At 40.7% G+C, this 11,268-nt stretch overlaps 1 long non-coding RNA gene across 1 annotated transcript in view; it reads right to left on the reverse strand.

Annotated features, from left to right (window-relative positions):
• LOC108403567 (uncharacterized) overlaps window positions 1-4,437 on the reverse strand; it is a 51,422-nt gene extending 46,985 nt beyond the window's left edge. Inside the window, exons 1-3 of the long non-coding RNA XR_005057958.2 lie at window positions 4,362-4,437; window positions 3,677-3,759; window positions 2,609-2,784 (exon numbers count right to left, since the gene is read on the reverse strand). This is a non-coding gene — a long non-coding RNA (uncharacterized lncRNA). The remainder of the gene's footprint in view (window positions 1-2,608; window positions 2,785-3,676; window positions 3,760-4,361) is intronic.
• Between the last annotated feature and the right edge of the window lie 6,831 nt (window positions 4,438-11,268).

Below are 11,268 nucleotides of genomic sequence, written 5' to 3' on the forward strand. Positions count from 1 at the left end.
CGACACGATCTGATTTTGTTGCTGATCCGAGGGCAGGTATTTCCTGGGCCCTGGAGACTTAGAGAGTCCGCCTCCCGGGCGGCCGTGATCAGAGAAGACGTCCTGCAAGGTCACGGACCCGCTGCCACCTGTGCCCCACCTGGAGGCAATGACACCGAAGGAGGCGCCAGTCCCGGGGGCCTGCGTGACTGCCCGTGACCCTTGGGTCCCCAAGCACAGCACGGCCGTCCCCAACCCTCTCCATCTCAGATGGCGGTGACCTGCTGGTGACCGACGGCTGCCCATCTCCCAGCGAGGGCGGGGCGCTGTTCTTGGTCCCCCAGGCGTCATGACCCTGGATGCTCACGACCCAGATAGACCCATCAGGATCACCCTTGCGGATGAGAGAGCAGACATACAGCTGTTATGTCGCTTGTCTTGCCCACCATTACCAGGTGTGACTCGATCCAGGGTGGATGGTTCTAGAGCCCATCCCTTTACTCACTGGGTGATACACCAGGGAAGAAAGATCAGCTAGCTGCCCAGTGGGGAAGGACGGCATGCAGGAAGTGGTCCACATGCCACTTTTTTTCAGTGTTTTTACTTTTTTCCATGATCATGGATTACATGTATATGCAGAAATGCATTCAATTATTTGGTTTTCACCAATCATAGATATTTTTTACTCGGGTATACAAACGGATTTTGAGTGTCAGAACTACATGTGATATAAGCAGCATTTGAGACAGCCACACAGTTTAAGGCATGGTTTCACTGAAAACAGCCCCATGTAGGGATGGGAAGAAAACCACAGGGGTGATGCCTCTGGGGGAGGACTTCAGCCCCACTGGTTCTGAGGGTCCTCTGGGGACTGTGCAGGGACCTCTTCATCCTTGTAACAGCCCCCACAGTACTACAGCCCTACCCTGGGCTCCATGGACTCAGCATCCCTGGGTCCATTAATTAGACCCGATACAAGTCCACTCTTGCCCACCATACTTGCTTCTATGTAAAGAAAGGGAATCGTATGAGCTTTTGCTTGGGCTGAGCAGTAGCACCAATTAGCAAGAGTTTGTTCTTTCTAGAAGCACAAAGACCCAGGCACACTACTGTGAGCGTGCCTCACTTCTCTCGCTGGGTAATCCGTGACCTCCAACCACAACCAGCACAGATTCAAACCACTATTTGCTTATGGTTTCTGCCAACCTAAAAATTCTTCTAACTTCTTCTCCACTATTATTTTGCTGTATTCTTTCACTAAGTAGACTCTCAAATACTCTTAAGTTGATTATATCTTGCGACTTTAAAATTTTTTATTATTTTTAAATTTATTTTACTGGAATATAGTTGATATACAATATTATATTAGTTTCAGATATACAACATGGTGATTCAATATTTATACACTTTACTAAATGCTCACAGTGGTAAGTGTAGTTATCCCCATTACTTCACCAAGATATTACAATATTATTGGCTATACTCTCTATGCTGTATTTCCATTTCTATGACTGATTTATTTTGTAATTTGAAGTTCACACCTTTTTATCCCCTTCACCTATTTCACCCATCCCCCACAAGCCTCCCTGATGGCAGCCACCAGTCTATTGTCAGTATTTATGGGTCTATTTCTTTCTTGTTTTATTTTTTAGATTTGACATATAAGTGAAATCCTATGACATTTATCTTTCTCTGACTTATTTCACTTGACATGATAACCTCTAGGTCCATCCACATTCTTGCAAATGGCAAGATTTCCTTCTTTTTTACGGCTGAGTAACATTCCATTGTATAAATGTACCACAGCTTTATCCATTCATCTATCAGCGGGCACTCGGATTTCTTCCATATCTTGGCTATTGTAAATAATGCTGCAACATATATAGAAGTGAATATATTTTTTGTGACTTTGTTTCCTTCAGGTAATTCACAGAAGTAGAATTGCTAAATTGCATGGTATTTCTATTTTTAGTTTTCTGAGGAACCTCCATACCGCTTTCCACAGTGGCTGCACCAATTTACAGTCCCACCCACAGTATAGGAGGGGTCCCTTTCTCCACCTCTTTACCAACATTTGTTATTTCTTGTCTTTTTGATACTAGCCATTCTGACAGATGTGAGGTGATATCTCATATGGTTTGATCTGCATTTCCCTGATGATTAGTGATGTGCAGCATCTTTTCATGTGCCTGTTGGCCGTCTGTATGTCTTCTTTGGAAAACTGTCTATACAGGTCCTTTGCCCATTTTTTAATTGTATTATTTGGGTTTTTTTGATGTTGAGTTGAAGTAATTCTTTACATATTTTGGATCTTAGCCTCTTACCAGATAAATCACTTGCAAATATTTTCTCTCATACGCTAGGTTATCTTTCCTTTTTGTTGATGATGTCTTTTGCTGTACAGAAGCTTTTCAGGTTGATGTAGCCCCACTTGTTTATTTTTACTTTTGTTTCCCTGCCTGGGGCATATCTCTGAGTACTTTTGCATGCCACCCTTAATCTAACGTAATATTAAGCAAGGATTGACTTAAACAAATGCATATGTATTTTTAAACAAAGGAAGGTAGGAAATCAGACATCTGTTCATACCTATATTAATTAATTTTGTAAAAGAATGATTTGCATTTACCTGCTTTCTCCATTAGCCCTTCAGAGAGAAGACGAAATCCCTCCATCTCTTCATAATGGAGAGCTCAGTGTCCGCAGGTCAGAGCTGACTTTTAGCCAGGAGCAGCCAGCCCACCAGGGGTAACCTGGGGCGAGCGTCTCGGTTTCTCTCTCTCTCAGCTTCTGCACCGGAACAGGCTAAGCAAAATAAGAGATGGTCACTAAGCAACTGCCCTTCATGTTCAACAAGCAAGTATTGAATGCTAAGCCTGTGCCAGGGACTGTGCTAGGCACAGTGTCAACACTCTGTGGTGACTTAACAGATTCATTCCTTGGCAATGTTTTCTAAGGCTTATTCTCATTATATTTTAAGAGAACAGAGATATGCTTGAGCATTTAGATACATTCCACCTTGCCATGTCTCAATTTTACTTTTTTTAAATAAATAAATTTCTTTTATTGAAGGATAGTTGATTTACAATATTATATTGGTTTCAGAAATATAACATAGTGTCAACAGTTATCTACATTATTAAAGGTTCACCCCAACTAGTGTAGTTACTAAGATTTCAAGCACTGTTCTCATCAAGATTATCAAGATTATCAAAATATTATGTATCATATAAATGGGAATGTTTCTGCATTTCATGTATCCATGAGCTATTTCAAAAAAGGTAAACATGGTTGACAGAATAATTAGGCAAATTTGGGTAGGGAGATTAACTAAAATTTATTGAGGGTGGACTACATTCTAAATTCTGTACATATGTCCACTCATTTAGGTATTATTAATATTGTTTTACAGCTAAAGAAAAAACAGGATTCAAAAAGCATAAATAATATTCCCAAAGTCACAATGGCAGTGCTCAGAGCCAAGGCTCACACCTCGACCTCATCCGCCGGCAGAGCCTCCAGCATATCAGACACCCCTCTTGTGTGGAGGTGCAATGACTCATTCTGACCTTTTTCTAGCACATATAATATTGGCCAAACTTCCCTGTGACCTACTATTGTTCACACAAGCTGCCACGTAGCTCGGGGTCAAATGGTCATTTCTTCCATTAACTTCTTCCTTATTCCACTGACTTACTGTATTTTGCTCACTCTTCTCAAAACCCCCACAGCAGCATTCTTGTTCCTAAAGTAGAGCCTGGAGCAGAAGTTTAAAAGTGTCTGGAAGGAAATCAGAAATGCAATAACTGCTTTACTAAGCATAAGAGATTACTGTACACTGAGTTTAATTAAAACGGTGGGAGCTGGTGCGATGGAGAGACAGATAATCCAGATCAGACCAGTTTCTACCAACTCCACTCCCTCTGGCAGCTGACACCCTGAGAACAGGGCAGGGTCCCCCGGATGGCAGGGAACGGCCTGAGCTCAAGGATTAACCCTTTCGGAGACACTGCGCAGACTAAGACAGTTCCAGTACCACCAGTGCCACCTTCAGGGGTGTAAAACAGTAACACCTCTTTTTAAATTAAATGATGCAGGAGGGAGGCGTCTATGCTAACGTGCATGTGTCATGCATTTTATTCTTCAACTGAGACTGCTTTCCAAATCTGAGTTGCGATCTGTCCTGTTGTAATAAATTATATGCTGATTTTCCTCATGACTCATGGCTCTTTAATCCCAGTCAAAAGATGTAGAGAATTCACAGCTTAAACACAATGTAGGCAAGGGAAAAACCATTGATTTTCAGGTATTTAGTGTTGAGTCAAGTTTGGTGTCAAGAAGCCTCTGGTTGGCAAGATGCAGAAATATTTTTTTAAACTTACAGAAACATGTAGGAGGCTGAAATCACGTGTCTTTCAGAAATCCTGCCTTTTGTCCCCTGCCAACCACTGCCAGCATCTGTAATTAAAAATATTAATTAAATTATTATGGGTTGGGGAGGGTGATCTATATGCTCCAAGAAAAGCTGCCAAAAGCATATGACGACAATAAAAAGAAAATATGAAATTCAGTGCCAAATGTGCAATAATTTAGTGAATTTATTTAGTTAAGTATGATGGCTCTTTATCAAAGATTGGATTTAGCTACCAGATTAAGCCTTTTGGTGGAGTCTTCTCCCTGCACCCGCCCCGCAGGCCCCAGGGTCCTCGGCTGCCGTGTGCCAGCAGGGCCCCCCCACCCCAGAGGACACTTCCTCCTGTTTCCTGGACCACTTCGTGCTTATCAGGCTTTCTCTCCACCAAATGTATGTAATTCTTAATTCATTTCTTCAACTCTGTATGTCACTGTTACTGGATGGCTCACTAATCTGAATGAGTATTAAATGGCTAATTTTATCTACTCTTCCAGTGCAACCTCTAACAGACATTTAAATTCAATGTTTAATTACAATCTAACAGACTACATACTGGTGGGAATTTCCATGCTGTGGCTTATAGGTGAAATAGCTGCCAGGAATATGACACGTAGTAAAATGAACTGGAAATAACACTGAATAGATACATAGACTCTACTCATTCCTCCACGATTACCCACCTATGTGACACCGAGCAAGCCGCTCCCTGCTCTCAAGATCTCAACTTCAGCATCACGAGCCACACAACCTCCAAGTGCCCTTCTAATTTCTAGGGTTCTTGCTTTATAGAGCCATGCATAGAATACTAAAAAATATATGCACAAATAAATATAGGACCATCTGTGTCCTTCTAAATTTCTAGGATTCTTGCCTCATAGAGCCACACATTGAATATGAACACATTTGTACAAATAAACAGAAGGCCAAGTTCTTAAGCAAGTTATCTTTAGACCTTACTGGTAAAAACAGTCTATAATTATGAAATGCACTTGATTAATTTAACTGATTCATTCACTGCACTGTATTCCACGTGCCTATCAGCTGAGACAGGGGAGAGCACACTTCTGTAACGAATAACCTTCTAATCTTTTTGCCCAAACACCACGCTTTTGCTCTTGCAAAGTCTGCTAGAGCTGCGAGCTCTCGGGACAGCCATCCTCCGCGGTGCAGCTCCATTTCCAGGGTGCTTGGATCTGATGCCGTCTCCTTATCAGCAGGATGTCACGAACAGTGAGGTGAAGAAGGGCAGCGTGAAGAACTTAACATAATCAGTAAATGCCGCTCGCTGTTCTGATCGCATATCCACATTTTGTTTCTCAAAGGAAGTTTTGTGAAGACACCTAGCTACAAATAAACAGGCCGATGTAATCCACCCCATACCTGGAAGTAGAGGAGAACCAGACACGGGGGCACAGAAGCGATGCCTATCACAACATGACAGGTCGGGCGTGTGCCACCAGAAGTGCAAAGCGGTGGGCAGAACAGGTGTGTGAACAGGTCTGCCTGTATCAGAAGACAGTAAGCACAAAAACAGTGGAGGGGCTGGAAATCTCCCTGGAAAGATCCGCATGGGCTTCAGCTCATTTATTCATTCATTTAACATTTATTTTTTTGAGTGCCCAGTGTGCCAGGTGCCAGGAATAAAGCCATCCCTCGCTTAATGGATTTAATTCATTTCTGAAAACCTTACTGCTGAGTGAAACATCATTAAATAAAATTTTATTACCATTAATTTTAGTGGGAACACATAGGGTGCATCCCATCCCAACTCAAGATATCCAGACATTTTCACAAATAGAGAAATATGTCAGTTGAATAAGGAAAACAAATTTAAATGGGTAATAAACAACAATCTGAAAGCAGAACAGTTACAGTTTGTACATAAATGGAGAGGAAGGGACTTGTCACGACTGCGGAACCAAAAGAAGAGACGACCAGGAAGGGAGGCAGACGTGTGACACAGCGGCTACGTGAGACGATCGTCTGCTCACCATCAGAACCGGGACAATTTTGAGCCCTGAAGTCAGTGTCATCCATAAAACCACTGGGGCAGCAGGCCTAAACCAGCGCTATCCTGGGAAAACTGGGATGTTTGGCCACCCTGCTCAACTGCAGTGCAGTTTATGAGCAATCATGACATGAGGTCGGTTCTTCAGATTGCGCCCATTGACACACATGTATTGTAATTTAAGTTCACATACCCCAGCACACATTTATTCTCCCAAGAGTGAGACAGCACAGAAGGATAGTCAGCAGCCAGCACTTGTTGGGCCAACTCCCCTGATCGCCCTCTACTCCTCAGAAACATACCAGCCAGCAGACCCAAGGAGCCTGCCTGAAGCAGATTTCATTGCAACTCAAGTAGCATCTGCCTCCTGCCATAGGACCTTATTTTCAGACAGACACCTTGGCTATAAGAAACCCAGTTGATACTTGTCTCAAGCTAATCTGCATAAATGAAGATGTCTGTGTACAAAGACCTTAACAAAATAAGCCTATAAGACACAACTTGAATGTAACTCATTCACATCCTTTAAAGACTGCTCTAAGGAACTTGTATTCTTGAGTCTCACCTGACTCACCCTCCACTCAGGGAGTCACTGAAGAGTTTAGTGTAAGGAGGTGAATTGATCTTACCTGGGTTGAATCCCTGTCTTGTCACTGAAAATGTGCTTGGCTGTGAACAAATTATTTGATCTATCTAAGCCTCAGTTTCTTCATCTGTAGAGTGAAATGTATTTGAGAGTTCTTGAAAGAATTAAATAAGTCAAAGTATACAAAGTGCCAGGTATATTACTAATCACTGTCCTCCCCTTTAAAAATAGGAAAACCCCAATCCTGGGGCCAAGACGGTCACATAGGAGACTCCTGGATTGCCCTCATCCAGTGCTCACACCAGAAGCGCAACACACCAAACAATTCCGAGAAAAAGCCAGAAATTAGCACAGTGACTCCTACACAGCAGATACCTAAGAAAACTAGGTTAAACCTTTAGCTAGACTAAGTAAGCAAAAAGGAGAGAAAACCTAAACAAATGACATCATAAATAAAAAAGGACACAACACAACTGATAACATAGAAATAAATACTAAGGAGCATAAGAAACTACTAGGAAACAGTTATATGCCAACAAATCAGATCACCCAGAAGAAATAAATTCCTAGAATCATACAATTTACCAAGACTGAATCATGAATAAAAAATCTGAACACCAATTACTAGTAAACATATTGAATCAGCAATAAAAACTTCCTGACAAAGGAAAGGCCAGGACCAGATGGATCGATGGATGAGTTCTAGCAAACATTTAAGGAAGAGCTAATACTAAACCTTCTCAAAATCTTCCAAAAAGTAGGAGAGGAGGGAAGACCTCCAAGCTTACTCTAGGAGACCAGCATCACACAGACCAGAGCCAGACAAGGACACAAGAAGAAGAGAAAGTTACAGATCAATAACCCTGATAAGCAAGGATGCAAAAAGCATCAGCAAAATGTTAGCAAACTGAATTCAACAGCAAGCACATTGAAAGGATCAGACACCATGAACAGTGGGATGTACTCCTGGGATGGAAGGATGGTTCAACATATGCAAACCCATAAATGTGACACACCACACTAACAAATTAAGGATAGAAATCATATGATCACCTCAGTAGATGCAGAAACATTATCTGACCAAATTCAACATCCTTTCATGATAAAACTCCTCATAAATTGTGTATAGAAGGAACATATCTCAACATAATAAGGGCCACTTATGATAAGCCCACAGCTAACATCACACTCAATGACAAAAAGCTGTTTTTCATCTAAAATCTGGAATAAGACAAGGTTGTCCATTCATGTCACTTTTATTTAATATAAGCATTGGAAATCCAAGACAGAGCAAATAGGGGGATTAAGGAGTAAAAATTGGAAAAAAAGTGAAACTGTCCCTATTTGTAGATAACATGATATTATATAAGAAAATCCTAGAGACCCCACCAAAACACTGTTAGAATTAATTAATGAATTCAGTAAAGTCTCAGAATACAAAGCCAATATACAAAAATCGGTTGCATTTCCTTATAGTAACAATGAACTAATGGAGAGAGAAATTAAGAAAACAAATCCCATTTATAACAGCATCAAAAACAATAAAATAGTTAGGAATAATTTAATCAAGGGGGTGAAAGATATACACACTGAAAACTATAAAGCATTAATAAAAAACATTGAAGGAGACACAAATAAGAGGAAATATGTTCTGCATTAATGGATTAGAAAGAAGAACTAGTATTGTTAAAATACTGCCCAAAGCAATTTACAGATTTAATCCAATGACTGTCAAAATTCCAACGGCATTTTTCACAGAAATAGAAAAAAAAAATCCTAAAATTTGTATGGAACTGAAGAAGAACCCAAATAGCCAAAGGAGTCTTGATAAAGAACAAATTTGGAGGCATCACACTTACTGATTTCAAACTACATTACAAAGCAATAGTCATCAAAACAGTATGGTATTGGCATAAAGTCAGAGGCACAGATCAATGGGACAGCATAGTAAGCTCAGAAATAAACCTATACATATATAGGTAAATTAAAGCTCAACAAAGGAGTCAAGAATATGCAATGGTGAGAGGATAACCTCGAATAAATGATGCTAGGAAAACTGGATAGCCCCACGCAAAAGAACAAAAGTGGACCACTGCCTTACCACACACACACAAACTAACTCAAAATGGATTGAAGACGTGAACTAAGACCTGGAACGATAAGACTCCTGGAAGAAAACAGGGGTTCAGCTCTTTGACTTTAGCCCTTGGCAAAAATATTTTGCAGCAAAAGTGACAAAGGCAAAAGTAAATGAGTGGGACGACATCAAACTGAAAAGTTTTTTCACAGCAAAAGTCACCATCAGCAGAATGAAAAGACAACCTATGGGATGGGAGAAAATATTTGCATACTAAATATCTGACAAGGAGTTACTGTCCAAAGTATATAAAGAACTCATACAACTCAACAGCCAAAAAAACAAACTAGCCCAAACACAATGGGCAAAAGACCAAAAACATAAGTGAAAAGATGCTCCATCACTAATCATCAGGGGTGCACAAATTAATTCCCAGTGGGGTCACCTCATTCCTTGTAAGATGCCTGTAATCCAAAAGACAAAAGATAACAAATGCTGGTGAGGGTGTGAGGAAAGGGAGCCTTGTGCATGTTTGTTGGGATGTAAACTGATAGAGGGACTATGGAAAACGTGTGGAGATTCTTCAGAACTTTAAAAAGAGAACCACCACATGATCCAGGAATACTTCTGGGAACCTGAACCATCGTCCCAAAGAGGCGTCTACCCGGTGTTCACTGCAGCATTGTTCACAACAGCTGAAGCATGAAAACAACCTAAGTGTTGAGAGAAAGAGGAATATTACTCAGGTATTTAAAAAGTAAGAAAATGCTGCAATTTGCAACAACTCGAATGAACTGGAGGGCTAAGTGAAAAAAGCCAAACAGAGAAAGACAAACTCTGCCTGGTATCACTTTTATGTGGAATAAAAAAAGAGTGGAACTCACAGAAACAAAGAAGAGAATAGTGGTGGCAAGAGGCTGGGGGTGGGGACAACAAGGACAGGCTGATGAAAAGGTACAAATGTTCACTAATAAGATAAATAGGTCTGAGGATCTAATGTACAACGTCATGGCTACTGTTGATAAAACTGTGTGGTATAACTGAAATTTTCTGAGAGTAGAAATTAAATATTCTCTAAAGGAAGGAAGGAAGGAAGGAAGGAAGGAAGGAAGGAGGGAGGGAGGGAGGGAGGGAGAGAAAAAGAAAAAAGAGAGGTGATGGATGTATTAATTCAGTGGTAGGAATCCTTTCACAACACAAATTACTTTAAATATATTATAATTTTGTCAATTACACCTCAATAAAACTAAAAGAAAAAGTAATATCCCCGCCTGTACGCGAGAAAGCTCAGACATGGCTGGGCTGAAGGCCGCCCCCAGCTGCCAGCATCACAGAGGGGGGCAGCCGGGCTCTGGATCCGGGCACCGGGCAGCCGTGCCAGGGGCTGCACGTTCACTCACGCTGTCACGCCGCCTGCCCTTGTCCTTGACACTGTCTGGTGTTTTGTTTTTTGGCCCTGGTTGTCGGCCAGCCCCACTGTTTGCCCTACTGCTTCCTGTGTCCCCTGACATCAGGTTACCTACAGGATCACAGAGTCAGGCAAGCTTTCATGAAAATTCTAACATTTATAAATCATTCTCTGGTCCAGTTTTTGAGCCATTCCACAGTGTCACCTATTACCTGGTGTGTATTTTCAAAATCTCAAAGATTTTTCAGTATCAAATTTATTTTTAATAAATAACTAATGTATTAAATTCCTGTTTTGGTTAGCTTTTTTTAAAAAAAAAAAACAGCTCATCTCAACTATAAAATGATTAGATATACTTAAACTCAATAATGAATAAAAGATTCAGCCCGGATCAAAACTGGCATTTTATTACTAAAAACATTTGTGTTGTGGTCCTTTCTCAAAAACAAGAGATTAAGCAATCAGCCAGCACAGAATTCAGTAATAATACGAATTTGTTCAAGATCCCCTATTGGTAGTTGGTGGTAAATTTTCCAGACATTAAGTTAAAGAATATATATTTACTGAAGAGATATTTAGGGGACCTCATTTAGTCAGATTATTATTATCTCTTGGAAACCAGAGCTAACATCTTAAATCTACAGCACTTTCCAGAAACATGCTTTGAGGAAACCAGAAGACACATCAAAATTCTAACTCAATTCAAGACTAAAGATCTGGGGAAAAAAGTCCTTAGCTGATAAGGAAAGAGAATAAAAATTTGGGTTTGTTTGTGTGGTTTTTTTCTGGTGTACTC

Source organism: Manis javanica, chromosome 16 (genome assembly GCF_040802235.1).
Source record: "Manis javanica isolate MJ-LG chromosome 16, MJ_LKY, whole genome shotgun sequence".
In the NCBI taxonomy this organism is placed as follows: Eukaryota; Metazoa; Chordata; class Mammalia; order Pholidota; family Manidae; genus Manis; species Manis javanica.